This window comes from Stegodyphus dumicola, chromosome 12, assembly GCF_044657685.1.
Source record: "Stegodyphus dumicola isolate Sdum_Otavi_A_Nest chromosome 12, ASM4465768v1".
Taxonomy (NCBI): domain Eukaryota; kingdom Metazoa; phylum Arthropoda; class Arachnida; order Araneae; family Eresidae; genus Stegodyphus; species Stegodyphus dumicola.
Genome location: NC_140779.1, coordinates 18,415,827 through 18,433,317, shown reverse-complemented (window position 1 = coordinate 18,433,317; position 17,491 = coordinate 18,415,827). Strand labels below are relative to the sequence as shown.

The following is a 17,491-nucleotide window of genomic DNA, read 5'->3' as shown; positions in this document are numbered from 1 at the left end:
AATGCAACGATAATGATACAGAGAAATTTTTTTTCCCAAATCTTACTCACATTTGTTTAATCAATGTCTCCTAATCTTTTTCAACCTTTAGCAGCGTCTTAACTCCTACATTCTACTTATTGCATAAAACTTTTGTTTTTCAATTGCTAACCATCTATTGAGAGATCCTAAGGAATTTTGATGCATGGAACGAAGTACTTGTGAAGACCTCTTTCAAATTTTGCATTTCTTACTGTGGTAAAACATTTACTTAGAAAATACAACTTTGTTAATCAGCTAAGAGGAGTAAAATTACTTCTTTTCTACCTTTCTTAAATTTTTGTTGACAATGATCTAGAAATAAATTTAAGAGAATTTAAGGTCAAATACTTATTTACTTGTGTTGAGTTTTTATTCAAATTTTGGAAAAACTAAATTTTGAAGACACAGTATTTAAAAGTTTAGCAGTGCTGAATCCTGAAATGGGTATATCGGACTGAAGTTATATATTATGCAGCCATCTGCTTTGAATTTTCCAAAACTTATTGAAAAAAATCAGCTTTGAAGATTTTGGTATAGAACGATATCTATTAAAAACAATGGATTTTTATTCATGGATCTTTGATTACAAAATTTTTAAATGAAAAATGTTGGAGGAGAAAAAATGCTTACTAATTTACAAATATTAGTTAAGTTCATTTTAAAGCAATGTCTGATAGAATATTTCCAATGGTGACAAAGAATAAGAATAGAATCATAACCTAGCTAATGACTATTAAGCCCCTTGAAAAACACTTCTTTTGACACAGTAATCACTTACAACAGATTTTGAATCTTTAAAAAAATTAATTAGCATAATCTGTTAAAGAGTAAATACTTCATGCTTTTCTTCTATGTAAAAAAATATATATAATTATATTAACACCATAAAGAAATGAAATACCAGCATGAAAACTGCTTATGAAATAACTACAGTATCGGATTGCAAGGAAGAAAATTAAATAACTAAAAATATAGTTTCATAGCTGACACTAATTAGTTCAAACTTCGTTTTTTTCTTCTCATACTTGTAAGATTTATGTTAATTTAGCAGATTTATGGTGATTGACAATGATAATATAGTAATATCATAAAATACCATAAACAGAGGGAAACAAAAGTAAACATATTTTAGTATTCCCCCCCCCCAGATTCATCAGAAATTTCCTTGCCTTGAATTAACTTGAAAGTTAATAAATAAATGTCATTTCTGGGAGATCATCCTGGTCTCAAAGCAAATTAATAGATCTGTGGTATATAAATACAACAAACATCTGAGCAGAAAAAGCACCACAGAACATTCTTGCAGATGTTCACAATATGGTATAAGCTTTCTCAAAATTAAACCTTTTAATTGATGGTGTCATGGTAAATATACTATAAGATTTTGAGTAGAGTTCTTAAGATTGGCATAAAATATATATCTGAACTGAAAAATTTTGTAACACACCATTTGGAAAATACTGTTTTAACCGATGAAAGTACTCCCCCCCCCCCCGTTTTTATGTTTCTTGATTTATAATATTAATTTAATGCTTTCATACTCATTAATACCCATAAATTTTAATTCTGTAATTTACCATAAAAGTTAAATTACAGAAAATACAGTTCTTTCTCAATATATCAAGGTAATACAAAAGATGATGTCTACAGATATTTTAAAATCGAAAAATATGAAGGGAATTAATTACATAATAAAACACAAAGAGAAATAACCTGTATTATGATTAACAGAAAAATACCATTTATTATTTCTTTGTATTTTCAAACATCTTCTCTGTACAGTAAGTTCATTTGATAACATAAATTATAAACCAGTATTCAAACTCTCTTTCTCTTAAGCCCATGCTTTTCTTATGAAAATTTTTGCTTGGATAATTACAACACAGAGCTTGGAAGGATAGAAGCTAGAGAATGATGTTCTCATATAAAGCTTTTGAAGGAAAATCAATTCTAAGAGAAAGACTCATATTTGCATAACATATAGAACAAATACTCACAACATCTACCTTTTTTCATTATTATATAATGGATCAGAACAAGAAGTGAGTTCATATGAAAAACAAAGTTCTAGGATGCAGAGATTTTGAACTTTAAGAAATGTTAAGCCGTTATCACATTAGCTGTTTGTTGCCGGGACAAAACGTTTGTAGCAACAGTTCTGAGAAACGGCCTTTGGCAAAATAGGGTTACCATCTTCACTTGGCAAACAGGCTGAAAGCCAAACAAGAATCAGTTATCGCTCAGATTGGCGAAAGTGACGTTTCCTTTCAAGTGACATTCGCTTCTTCGTGTTGTTTTGAATCGCTCACACGCTTTTCGTTTTAAACTTTACTGTTAGCAATGGAAGATAATAGAAAGGTGATTGCTATCAAGTTAATCACTTTGATCTCCACTCTGGCACTTCATGTAACAGATAAACACACTTCTGGTTATAGCAATCAATTATATCAGTAATAGCCAAATTCTGTATACACTCTAAGAATAGTTTAAAAACATGTGCTGGATAAGTCTATTTATCACACATCGCTTATGTGTATTTTCTGTTGTCTGCATTTCAATGAATATTTGATGGCTCACTGGAAAATTTGTGACCTGGTGAAAGCATTTTCTGACTGACTTTATGGCTCATAATTACTGTTTTGTCCATTCAAATGACAGAAATCTATATGGCTGATATTTACCTCCTCACAGCCAGCAGATACTATTCAGCAAAATGAAGATCAAATAAAGCATATGAATACATGAGCAATCAAACATGTGCGAGTTGTTTACTGTCCCATAGAACACTCGGTAATATACCTAAAACACATTAATTATACCAACTCTAGAAATTAGGTGTTCACATCATGAGTTTGTTTTATGGTTTGATTTATTGAGATTACAGCAAAGCACACTAGGGCTATCTGCCTAAGGGAAGGGATGCCTTCGGGGAGGACTTTAAGGGAAACTGGCTAGTATACCCGTTACACATGGGGAAAACCATGAAAGCGTCCATGCAGCCAGCCCGTTCGCGGGATTCGAACCTCGGACCGAACTACCAGTGTTCAGCGACTTTACCGCTCTGCCGCTGGTGGGCTCAGTTGGTTTTATGTGATTACTGCAAAGCCTTGAGGGATAACAACAGGAGGGATCCCTTTGTAGAAGATTTTTTAAAACTGGCTCGTATACCAGTTACAAATGGGGCAAACCAAGGAAACGTCATGTAGCCAGCCCGTTCGCGGCATTCTAACCTGAGACAGAACTACCAGTGTTCAACGACGCTTCGGCCACTAGTAGGCCCGTGCACTTAATTGGAAAGTGCAATTCATTATGTAAACAGACATGAAGGTGATAATCAGTTAAGCGCTGTTTTAAGTAATCAAATGTTATAAATGCACAGCTGTTACATTTCTTATTATTTATTAGTCATGTTTTTATTACGTAGATCATACGTATGATATAATTATGAATTAACCCAATAACAAAATGTGTACACTCTTTAGTACTCAAATACTCATCAATTATTTTTCAACTGATTATTACATACCCATAATAATTTGCAAAGAACTGATAACTATAGTTGCTGCCAATTACATAATCGTTATCTGAATTAAAAGTAACTTCAAATAAACTTCTTGGCAATGTTCATTTTGTATTCATACATACATATATATATACACATCTAATAAGTCATATATTTACATACAGATAGAGAGATGAGATGTTTTAGAAGTTGTTAATATATATTTATTAGTATTAATGTAATGAATAAGATTTATATTAATGAATGTATATACAAATGTTTTTCATCATGCTTAATAATAAATCCATAAATTTTCAATGTTTCAATATGTAGCATTTCCAATAAAAGTATAGTTTCTAATGTATTTATAATTCAAAAAGTATTTCATTAATAACATGAAAATAATAGACAAATTTAATGAGTATTCTCATTATTACATAAGCTATGCTTTTCTTTTTTATGCATCTTTTATGCTGTTTAAAATGTGTCACTGATTATGCAGTTAACAATTTAAAAGATAAGTAATTAGGAGAAAAGCCGCACATATACAAACGGATTTTAAAAATTTATTCAACTTAAATTTAAAAAATAAAATTCTATTATATAACAGTGTTATAATACATGATCAGCACGAAATATGACAAATTTGGCGAACTTTTGGCTACGAACAATTTGTAAACAAATCCAAAATGCAAGAACGTCGTAAAATAATGTCAACTCTGAAATTTCCACGATTATATATTTAATGAATATATACACATTTAAAAAATGACTCAGGCAGTTGAATTACAACAAAACAGCAATAGTTAAATCGGCCTCTATTTTCACCGTCCATCACTTCACAGTGAGAGCCATCGCCATATTGAAAGTTACCCGGGATCCTTCAGAAGCTGACCTTTCGTCTGATTGGTTGAACATTCGCGGAACACGTCTCCAGCCAGAACATTTTGGGAAAAGTTTTAAAATGTTGCTCGTAGCCGGGACACGTTCCTCCTAGCTAGACGAAACATTTCTCGGAAGCCTGCCGCTTAAAGCCGTGCTACTAGAATCTCGTTTCTCGGAATTGTCCCGGGTAAGCGCGCGCGTCTATAGATGTGATAACAGCATTAGTTCACCATTATAAAATTTCCCTTAAACTGCAATAGATATAACGTAAAATTAGTACCCAGGAAACAAAACCGCACTATCAAATAACATATATTTATTCAATGCGTTCCCCCCTTTTTATATTAAATTTTTCACTCTGATAACAGAGCTCAACCATCAATCAACTAACGGATGACAAAATCTGTAGTATGACATATACATATATACATCACTACCCGATAACGAAGTAAGTGACAGAGAGACTGTTGAGAATAAAAAAATTTCAAATGATTTAGCACGAATTCTAGAAGTGGCAAATTACAGGACTTGAACAATGGACTTCACAATGGAACAAGAAAAGAGAGAATGTATTAGCACAAAAAAAATGAAGCAAATCCAACAACTTGTAAAAAAGATATATATAATAAAGCAAACAAATACTGAGCCCTTTTATTTTTATTTTATTAATTAATTATTATTATTGTTATAAATTTTGATTTCTTTAACGTCTTAAATGCTTCATTGGGACTTTGTACTGTATTTAATATTATAGTCAAGCATCGTTTACAGTACTACATTTTATCACCTGTCTTTTTACAAAGTTACATAATTTAATACTTTGCTAGCAATTTTTGTCTACTTCCCAATTTTGGATCTGTGAAAAATTCTTTAATAAATATTTTTATTTCCTTTAATATGTAATAAGACTTGCATATTTCATCACTAAATTATCATCAAGTTATGGATTTGATATCATTCAACGTGGCATACTTAAACAGTTGCAATTTAATTATAATTACTTTGCATAATATTGCTAAAAAGGGGGAAACTTGCTCACTAACTTTAACTAACAACAACATTTCTGTAAAGACAGACCAAATCAGATATGACAACAGTACTTGAAAATGATAAAAAGACACAAGTATTGTATCATCAAACCTCACAGTAACACACAGTATGTAGATCTCGGAATGAAATATAACAATGAAAAGTACTTATTACCAGGGTACTTATACCAGGGGTACTTATACCAGGGAAAAGTACTTATACCAGGGGTATGAAAATGCCTTATATACTTCTTCAGAAATGCATCCTGAAGACTAAACCTTTACTTCTGTAAATGCTCTTTTGATTTTACTCCCACAAAACAGTTATTGTATGGAATATGATGTACTATTATCATTCATAAATATTTAGTACACTAGATTGGGATATGATCAATGTTCCTAGGTGCACAATTTGTATCACTCAAAGTTTCACATCCTCTTTTTACTTTCACGGAAGGAGACTCAGGAGGTCTTGACGAAGACTCAGGTTTCAATGAATATTCTTGAAATCCTTGTGCAAAGAATACCAACCTGAGAGATTCAAGAAGTTGGTTGTTCTTGTAGAGAAAAAACCAGATGAGCAAATCAAAAATTTTAAATTGCAAGCTTAATGATCTAGGAGAAATGATGCAAGGTGAGAAATATGCAGAAAACATACTTTTGTAAAATATCCAATGAATTTCTATCATTCTCATAGACTCTTTATTTTCTAATAAAGAATCTGTGAGAACGTGCGTTAACTGCATGGAAAGCAAAGCCATGAAATTTGACATACAAGTTGTGGTGGTTGGCAAAAATGTGTTCCTTAAAAATGACTTTTTCCCAACAAAATTCAATTTAAGTGTTTTTAAAATTTGAGGCTTAACTTTTTTTTTTTTTTTTTTTTTTTTTGGTGTGTGTGTGTGTGTGTGTGTGTGTGTGTGTGTGGTGAATTTTTCCTCACTCCATGAAAAAGTTTTTGAAGAATTTTGCCGTTTTCGTCATCAGATGGCAAGGGGAAAAAATCTCTTAAATAAAGTTTATTCGGATTATCTGATAGTGATTTCTTATGATTTTTCAAAAACAGCTGAATTTTTTTCAATTATACCTCCTATTAGATTTCAACTTTTGTACCCTAAAATATACGTTTCAAACTGTCTTAAAATTTTCAGAAGTTATTACAACAGTCTTGCACTCTCTTTTAAAACATGAATGATCTACAAAACTAGTTGGATAATTTTCTTGATTTTTTTTTTAATAATATGTGCAGTATGACTTTAAGCAGAAGTATCCATTCTTGATGACCTTGGTTGGTCACATGTGATTGATTACAGAAACACCCTTTCCAATGAAGTGGGTTTTAAGAATACATCATTTACAGCTTATGTTACTTCTTTACTTTCACAATTCCACCACAGTACTGATTTTTTTTTTTTTTTTTTATTTTCCTTTCCCTACAAGAATTATTTGCACAAAAACTAACTAATATTAGCTCCTTTTTTTAACACTTTTAGAATTTCAAATGATGAAAATATTCATGGCTGAAAACTTTTCCAATAAAATTTAAAATTCGTTAGTTTTTAATCTGAATTGGAATCATTAGTTTACAAACAATTTACATCACTGAGATTCTGTTTGGTTTATACATATATCATCATATATAATCATTTATTCAACCACCCATTCGTTTTAGTGCTAATAAAAATCAAGTTTGGTTAAGTTGATACTGGCAAAATTAGTGAAATCATTTTTAACACTAGCAGTACTTGTAACATTAAGTTTCACACTTAAGGTGATAAACACTACTGCTACTGATGATATCAGGGTTAAATTTCTGTACAGATTTATTTTCTTTATAAGATCATTCTTAAATAGTAAGAAAATACCCATGCTAAACTGGGCCTTTTTTTTCTCCTCCTTATTCCTTTCGTGACAAAAGTCCCGAACGCGCACATACCACTGGGGCCGGTGTTTCTTTCGCGAGCATATCTCCAGGGTCTGAGGATTTTTCACTACTAAGGCTAAATCCATGCAACATTTGAAAGATTAATATGTTGTTTCATAATGTTCTGCAGAGTATATATGTGGTATATGCTATATATTCTTTTAAAATTTTCATACAATTCAGGTTTCTTCCCCACATTTATTTATTTATTTATTTTTTTTTTTTTTTTTTTTCCTTTCAGTATATACGTCTTTGTTAGTGATTTTTGACATTATACAACTGACAACAAACATTTATCCTAAAATTCATATAAATTTCAAAACACTGACATACACCCAGTTCTGTGTTACAATCCTTGCATTCAGCATAATAGGAGGAATTTTGCAAGAATGCGAACAAATGAAAAATCACCATTGCAGATATAACTTGATTTAGATTCACATAATTTGTTAGAGATTTTTGATGCATCAACATTCTAATGCTCAAAACAGAAATATTTCACATACACAAGGTATTAATTATGGATTAGAAACTGGACTGCAAACCCAAACACCAAATATTCTATTCTTCTATCCTACCCCCAAAAAAAATATTCCATCTGTTTATTAATAAATATTATAATTCATTAATAAACACTAGGTGACCATTTATAGACCTGTCAGTAGGTCCACAAGACCAGAACATGTCTTTTATTTATTTAATCAAAATCCAAGTGCCTGCAAGTAATGTTTTTGTTTCATTTCAAGTGAAAGATACATGTAGGAGGTCAAACTTGCACATATCTCAAAGCCTTTGAACATATAATGCGATCTTGTGCCAAAAATATTTGTTTCCTAAACATTTTAAAACTCTGACACGAATGCATGATTGATGGGGATGAATGAGAAACCTTGCACACTGGAAGTGAGCATGCTTCATGTTAGCACGTCTGCATGACAGTTGGCACGAAATAGTATAAATTTTACATACCTTTATCTGCTTGCGAAACCAGCAGACTGAACAAGGCTTTTAATGGCAGCTGGTTTTGAGGGGGGGGAAATGTATACAATTTATGAATTAAATAAAAATGTTTATTGTTATTTTTTCTACATTTTTATGAAATTTTAGAGATATTTCCTCTTGCTTATTTAACTGAAGATTTTTTTCTTCATCACTTCTACATGAAAAGAACTAAACTTGTTTGAATATTACAGCCATGCCTTAATTTCTAAAAATTAGGAATGCTGGAGCTCTATGGAAAGCCATCAGCAACAGTGAACAAAAATAAAATTAATAACAGACTTACAAATGAATACTAGCTATACAGGCTAAGTCTTCTTGGCTAATATCTTTCAGCAGTTGAATCAATTGGATAAAGGTCTGTAGAGTAAATATAAAATAATCTTGAAAATTCTTGACAGAGTAAAAGACTTTAAGAAAGAAACCTTAGTTTCCAACAAAAGAAGTGAATATCTAATTCACCTAATACCATTCTTACAAAATTTTGAGGCAGATTATAAAAGCAAGCCACAATGTTAAAAAATCCCATTTCATATAATTAAAGAAATTAGTTTTCTTTTAAATTTATATCACATTTAATTTTTTTAATATAATAGCTTATTGAATGGTTTCCTTGCACTGTCAATTTTTAAAGCAATTAAACTTCTAATTAGATGATATTAAGTAGCACAATAAATGTTTTACACATAAATTAATATAATAATTAATAATTTAGGGAATATAAATTGTGCATAATTTTAATTAATCAATTGCATACAATAGGAATAAATTCTTTTGCACCTTGCTGCCATTAGTAACTTGTAAAATCACTTTAATCAATTAAACATATGTTAACAAAATGTTTTTATATAAATTCCGGAAAAAAGACTATATATACCAACAGGAACGACACATAACATTTCCAAAACAGTTCACAACATTATACCTATGTTCCTGTCATTTGTAACACTTTAAAGGACAGAAAAAAAAGTTTTGCTGTCTTTTCACACCTTAACTGCTATTTCAATTTGTTGCATACAATTCTGAAAGTAGAACACATTATTTCAATCCCTGCTGATGACGCTTTTCAGTCATATCCAGTTCCCCTTCTCAGGCATTTTTTCTCAAGAGCTACTGATTTCTACTACTCAAGCATGATCAAATACTTGACTGCCTCATTTAAAAAATGTTCCCCAGAAAGGTGGAACATGAATTTTAAGTTTCAATGTAAAGCTGAATAAAGCATTTTCTGTTACTTATTTCAATGACAGTTCATTTTCAGTTACTAAGGCTTCATACTTAGGTAATAAAATAATATGTTAAAAATGTGCTGCTGCTGATGATGCTTGCTATATTGTATTTTAAATAACTTTACATAAGCTTTATGAAGATTTTTTACGCAGTTTTTTAAGATCTTTCCAAACTTCAATTTCCGCAATACTGCAATTGTTGCTTTGGCTTTTCTAAATGACTGAAACTGGCTTTATACGAAAAACAAATTCTCAATAATTTGTACATACCACATTAAGAACTTTTGACAGAATTTTACTATACATCTCCTTTCTTAACATAACTTACATGAAAACTGACATGTATTATACATAACTTCCAAGAGAGCCATATAATGAATTCCAATGTACTTCAGACAGTATATTGTAACCAGTTCATTTAATTTGACTCAGACATGCTAAAGATTTCAAAAACAAATTACTACTATATGCTTAATAATATATGTTATATATATGATTATTTATTTTTGAAAGAACTACAGATCATTTTAAGCTTTGGTTTTTAACACATTTCCTGTTATGTTAATCAATTAAAAAAAAAATCAGTGGATTAAATTCATTGACACCCTAAAGCAAGATTCATAAATCAAATGGGGAAAGTTTTATTCAAAATCTATTCTAATTTAAAACAGCTTTTTTGCTAAATTTCTAGCAAGCTTTATGATTCTGCTGTCAAAGATCACAAACATTAGTGAACAATTTTCTGAAGATTTATATATTGTGTGGCGTTAGCTTAAGTGTCTGCAGCAGATAATTTCAGTCTTAGAAACTTTTTAATAAATAAAGGAAGAAATTATAAAATTTTGTATGAATACATCATGAAACAGTTCCAAGAAAACACTTCCAATAAAGATGGAAGCAGAAACTAACATGATTTCCTTTTTATCTCCAACTACACTCATGTCCACAAATTAAGGATAATGCAAAATCAGGCAAAGGAAGAGTTAGAAGCAAAACAAATTTGACTTATCTGTAAAGCTTATTTATTAAACAAAAGGTAAAGAGCAAAAACAGATGCTGTATGTTTCTGCCCTAAGCATCTATACACGGTCTGCCTTGAAATTGTCGTACCAGTGGCTGAAGAGAGCTGACGAGACAGGTCTGAGGTTGTGCTCCGCCTGTTTCTTTTGGGAGTAACTGCCAAATACCGGTCCTCATTCGGCATTGTAACTCTGGGGCAACCTGTGTTGTAACGTCTACTCACATTACCATCATCTTGGAATCGTTGCCAAAGCCTGGAGATGACACTCTGGGCAATTCTAAGTTTGTCTGATACTTCCAGTTGGGCACGCCCACATTCCAAATGGCCGATAATTCTACCACGTAAAAAATCATCAAATGCGTCCTTTGTATCATAACTATTTGGTTATTGCACTGAAATGCTTATAAAGCGTCTGCGAACAATTTTACTTCTTTGCCTGTATTCCTTATATATCACTCTCTTACACTCTCGTCATTGTGACGTACCATCGGTGTCATCTGGTTACTTCCTGAAATTTGAATATGATTCTTGAAGATGTGTGTAGTGATTTTACAGGTGATATATTTATTTTAGAGTTCGATTTCCATGCGACTCCGAATTATCCTTAATTTATGGACATGAGTGTACTTGATCAAATTTTCTCTTATATTCGATGATGCCAAAGTTAGGGTGCCAGAAGGCCTGCTAATGATGCCAGGTCACAAATTTGTTAGCACAATAAGGAAGCCTCAGCATTTATCCAGATAATTTTTTTATCTTCTGTTATCTGAAAACAACCTTTCTTTTCTTCAAGTTATAGCCTAATCTTCACAAGAGTGCAAAAACCTTTAAGCAAAGCATCTTGTAAAAGCTTGTCTTATTGAACAACAGGAGATTTGAATAAAAGTGGAAGTATTTAAGACAGGTTACTTATTGAGCTGCTTTCCCATAGCTTTTTACAATGACTTATGTAAAACACTTTTTTACTCACTAAAATTTAAAGTTAGACCTTCATGTGAAAGTTTTAACTGGCGAAGCTGAAGTTCAATATCTAGCTATGCAAATTCTCTGGCATGAAAAACTTCCAGGGTTCGATGCATTATTAAAATTGAGAACACCACTCAGAACAAATTTTACCAAAGTCGCTAATAGGCTAGATGAAGCTCTAAAAGCTAAACCGATAGATTCAGAAGAAATTGATGTAGCGTTTTCACTATTAACCGCTTGCCTGATTATCACAAGTTATTCCGGGTTCGTATATATTGCAGTTAATTATTATCCCAAGAAAACTTGGGCAAAGCAGAATTTGTCAGTATGATTTGTTTTATCATGATTTTACTTGGCCTAGAGGAAATGAAAGGAAATATTTGGCAGTTTGCCAAGTTTTATTGGTTTCGTGGTTTTTTTGGTGGGACTGGTCACGTGTTTTCCCTATTGTCTAGTATACATCGGCTTGTGGATTAATAATGTATAAAGAATGATAGTTGCATTGAATAAAGTAAAATAATGGCGATGATGCAAGATAGTGAAAGCGATGATTTTTCAGAGAGTGAATATAACCTCAAGGCATTTTCCAGATGTTATTCCCGCTACTTGAAAAAAAAATCAAATCCAATGAGACAGTGCCTCTGTGCTCCCGTAAAATAGCTTCCAGAGGTAAGCCATTGCCCGAGATAACTCGGGATAGTAAACTAAATGCTAAAGATAACTCGGGATAGTAAACTAATGCATTAAAACTAAATGCTTTTACACCTGTAGGAAATTAAAAATTCAACCTAAAACCTATATATTTTGTTTTGTTTCGTTTCCTTGTATTTAATAATAAAATAAAAAAAATGTGATGATTTTTTTGCAATTTTTTTCAAAAAAATTTGTACGGGAAGCGGTTAAGCCATAAGTTTACAAAATTGGAAGCTATTGATTGAGATATTTTAGATCTTTTATCAAAAGATCCGAACACGGATCAAAATATGTTTGATCAAGAATATGAAAGGATAAATTCTTATTCCGACACATACATATCTTTGAAAAAGAAAGTGGAACGATTTCAAAATGAACTGTGTAATAACAATCTAGTAATGATTCTTCTGTTCAAGTGGTAAATAAAAAAAGTGTCACATTACCTAAAATCGAATTACAAAAATATGACGGTTCACTTAAAGGGTGGCTTGGGTTTTGGAGTTTGTTTAAGAAGATTCATGATGACCCATGTTTATCGAATGAAGACAAATTTATATACCTCATTCAAAGCACCGCAGAGAAGTCGTGTGCTCGGGACCTGGTGGAAAGTTTTCCACATACATTAGATAATTATCCGTTGGTGATTGAATGTATAAACTCCTAGCATGTTTGATTGCTGCTCGTTTAGCTGTTAACGTGAAGACAGATTTAAAAAGACCAGATATTGAAACACATTACTGAACGGATTCTAGCAATGACTTAAGTTGGATGAAACAAAATGAGCAATGGACAACTTTTGTCACCAGTAGGACACAGGAAATAAGCTCTGTCTCACCTTTATGACTGGCATCATGTTGCGGGAAATCTTAATCCGGCAGATATTCCGTCTAGAGGAAGTTCTGTTAGATACCTTATTGAAGCAAGATGGTTACTAAGGCCAAAATGGTTAAAATCTCCAGCAGAGGAATGGCCAAAATTTCAAACTGTAGCTAATGAAGAAAGTTTAAATCAACAGAGAAGAAAGACGGCCATGGTCAATACTATAAAGGAGATACCATGGTACCGCAATAGGTTTTCTTCATACTCGAAGATAGTTAGAACGTTTGCCTGAATGAAACGTTTCATAGAAAATGCCGAGAAGTCTAAGTTAGAACGGTTCTATCAAAAATTGACTGTCAAGGAATTAGAACAAGCTGAACTGATATTACTAAAAAACATACATCATGAAGCTTTTGGCTCAATAACTAATCCCGTTTTGAAATATCTATATCCTAAACTTTATAAAGATGGTTTAATTCGTTTTACTACATGTCTCATATAACAAGATGACACTAACAGTTTCAAAAGGCCAATAATATTGCCCAGCAAACATCCAGTTGTTCATTTGCTTATCTTGGACCATCATAGAAGATTGAGCCATGCTGGAGTACTAACGTTAATGGCTCAATTGAGAGAAAACTTCTGAATATTAAGATGTAGAAAACTGTTCGTGAAATTTTGAGATACTGCACAAATTGTAGAAGATTTGAAGTTTCTAATGCTGAGATTATGCCTGCTCCTTTGCCAGAAAATTGTGTAAAGAATGCAGCTGCACCTGAAATAACAGGAATTGATTTAGGAGGGTCATTATACTTAACAAATGGAGACAAAGCTTGGTTCGTTCTCTTCACATGTGCTGTGATTCGAGCAGTGCACAGAGAGTTAGTATAATCACTGAGCACCAAAACCTTTTGTTTAGCATTTCGAAGATTTGTATCGAGAAGAGGAAGACCCTTGCACGTTTATTCTGATAATGATACAAATATTGTAGGAACTAATAATATTTTCCATCTAATAGAATGACAAAAGGTACAGAAATTGACTTCAATTAAGCGGATTCAGCGGATTTTCATCCTTCCTACCGCCGCCTGGTGGGGCAGATGGGAGTGACTAATTGGAATAACTAAAAGAATCTTAAGAAGAAACCTGGGATGAGCTCGACTACATTATGGTGAACTGGCTACCATTTTATGTGAAGCAGAATATATAATCAATAGCCGTCCCTTGACTTATCTGCCAGAGGATGTTGAAGACTCACAACCATTAACCCCATCTTTATTTTTACAAGATACACATACTGGATCTCTCCCTGAATTATATGTTTTCGATTCGAGTTATTTAATAAAACGTTTTCGTTATCGTCTGAAACCTAAACAAGACCTGATGAAAAGATTTCGGATAGAATACCTGGGTCAATTGAAATCTTACTCCAAGTGCAAACACCCAACCACCCTTAGAGTAGGTCAAGTTGTTCTCATTGGAAGTGACAACAGCAAACAAATAGACTGGCCTATGGGCAGAATACTTTTGAACTCTATCCTGGACACGACGAAAATACTCATGTTGCTCGCATAAAAACTATGAATGGAGAATTATTTAGACCCTACCAACGACTTTATCCTCTCGAAGTTGAAGGCAGTCCGGAATATTTCATGTTAAAAACCAGATATGAACGCATAGTAAAATCAACTCAGAAACTGAATTTGTAACTTATCTTAATGAGACTTTGGTTGCATTCCTACACCAGAATGCAAGGTGGGAGGAAATGTCGCAACCCCCACAGTATAGAATGGAGTGCTTCCAATTTAAACCTCGGGCATCTGCACATGCTCAGAAAATTTGATGATTCTAATTTCTTTTTGATTTATAGCTATGTTGTTTTTCCGTTAAGTGTCTTCTGTATTGAGTGTGTGTTAAAATGCTGTGTGTAAACTTTTAGTAGCTTTTTGGATTTAAGAAACAGCCTTCCCAGCGTCAACATCTATTTACGAACAAAGAGCCAAGGTAAGAAGATTTAAGATTATCGCATTTGTTTCGACTGTTTAATTAGAATTTAGATTGCTTTAATATACTATCTCATATTTCCACAGTTACATAAAAACAGGAAATTACTATTTTAATTCTGAAAGAACTCTGCCAACCGAAAAGCCATATACTCTTTCTTATCAACAAAATCTAGTACACAAATTTAAATTATATATTTAATAAGATGACTTGCAAAACAAAAACAAAAACAAAACTATTCAGATTGAAATTAAAATTTTTTTGACTGGAGACTAATTTTGCCACAAAATTGCCCTGCCCATGACCAAAAACTGAATATTACTAATACTCTGTAATTCACACACAAATGACCATCACTTAATACAGTCAAGAGTCGTTAATTCGGACCTCAAAACTAAAAACTTTCTGCGCATGCGCCGCGTTGGCACATGCGCACAGGCGTTTTAGGCGTGCGCGTAAGACTTTGACTACTGCGCATATGCGTGCGCGCAGGTGCAGAATACGTTTTCGCCTTCGTGTTTAATGTATAACGGACGGTGTAAGCTAAAATGATCTAATTATCTATTTCAGTTAATGTTAATGATTGTGTTGTTTCTTTATTTTCGAATTGGATCCCGCTTATTACTTTTTGCAGACTGTTAGTGCAATTTTATAAAAGTAAACTTGAACTTTCAATTATGTCAAATAGAATTTCCGATGCTGGAATTTCCAAAGGATCTACAAAACGAAAGTATGTTTCCATGTCCATCAAACAAAAAGTGGAATTGCTGCAAAAATTAGATAAAGGCATACCTGTCTCAAAGTTATGCAAGGAATATAACATTGGAAAGTCAACTGTATATGACATAAGCAAAAAGAAAAAGGAACTTTTTGATTTTTTTGTGGATTCCGACACCCCACTTGCAATGAGTAACAGAAAAAGGGTTCGTTATGCTAAAAGTGACGATCATGACAGAGTGATGATTGAATGGGTCAGACAGCGTCGCAGCGAGGGCGTACCATTGACGGGTCCAATGGTAATGGCTCAAGCCAAAATATTTCATGAAGAAATGAACTTAAACGGAGAGTGCACATATTCAACAGGTTGGTTAACAAAATTTAAAAATCGCCATGGTATAAGACAATTAAAAATTTCTGGTGAAAAATCTTCAGTTGATACTGAAGCTGCTGAACAATTTGCAGATGAATTCATCGAATTCATTACTAGTGAACAATTATGTGCAGAACAAATTTACAATGCTGATGAAACTGGTCTTTTCTGGCAATATGTACCACGAAATACCTTGGCAACCTCTACAGAAAAGGCTCCAACTGGTGTCAAAGATTCCAAAGCGAGACTAACAATTTTAGCCTGCGCAAATGCTGCAGGAACGCACAAGTGCAAACTTTTCGTAATCGGAAAACATGCACAACCTCGACCGTTTAAAGGAGTAACGATTTTCCCTGTTATATATCGCGCAAATAAAAGAGCATGGATGACACAAGTGTTGATGAATGATTGGTTTGAAAATCGTTTTATACCCGAGGCTCAGCGACATTTGAATTCAGTTGGTTTACCTGATAACTCAAAAATAGTTCTGATTGTTGATAACTGTTCGGCGCATACTTCACTTAAAGTTTTAGTGAAAGATAATGTATCTGTGTTATTCTTCCCTCCAAATTGTACGTCTATCATTCAGCCTATGGATATGGGAATAGTGCACGCGCTGAAATGCAAATATAAAACAGCATTTTTAAAATCTATGTTAAATTTCTTGAACAGTGGCAAGACTATTCAAGAATTTTTGAAATTTTTTAGCATAAAATCTGCCGTGTGGAGCATCGCAACATCGTGGGAGGATGTGTCTTCAAGTACGTTAAAAAACGCTTGGCATAATTTATGGCCATCTACCATATTTCATGGTGAGGAGGATGAAGATGATAGCGGCGAATTTGAAGGTTTTCGGACATCGCAAACTAAAGGTGAAATTTTTCAGTTATTGGATTTTGTAAAGAAATGTGGAGAAGCGGTAATAAATGAAGATGATATAAGAGAAGTTTTTCATTGCAACGACAATGCACCAATCATCAATCAATTAACGGACAGCGAAATATGTAGTATGGTTCTAGATCCAGAAAATATCGCTTCCGATAGTGAAGAAAGTGACACAGATGTTACCGAAAACGAAACAATTTCGATTGACAAATTAGTCGATAATCTCGACACCGCAATTATAGGACTTGAACAGCGGAACTTTGTAACTGAACAAGAAATTATGTCTGTTTATAGAATTAAAGAGAAAGTATTATCACATAAAACGAAACAACTTAAACAACTAACATTGATAGAAATGTTTAATAAAGTAAACAAATAAATATTAAGCTTTTTTTTGTAAATTTTGTACCCTTTAGATCATAATT

At 32.7% G+C, this 17,491-nt stretch overlaps 1 protein-coding gene across 2 annotated transcripts in view; it reads right to left on the bottom strand.

Moving 5' to 3' along the window:
• LOC118195096 (uncharacterized) overlaps positions 1-17,491 on the bottom strand; it is a 95,503-nt gene that overhangs the window by 48,134 nt on the left and 29,878 nt on the right. The window lies entirely within an intron of this gene.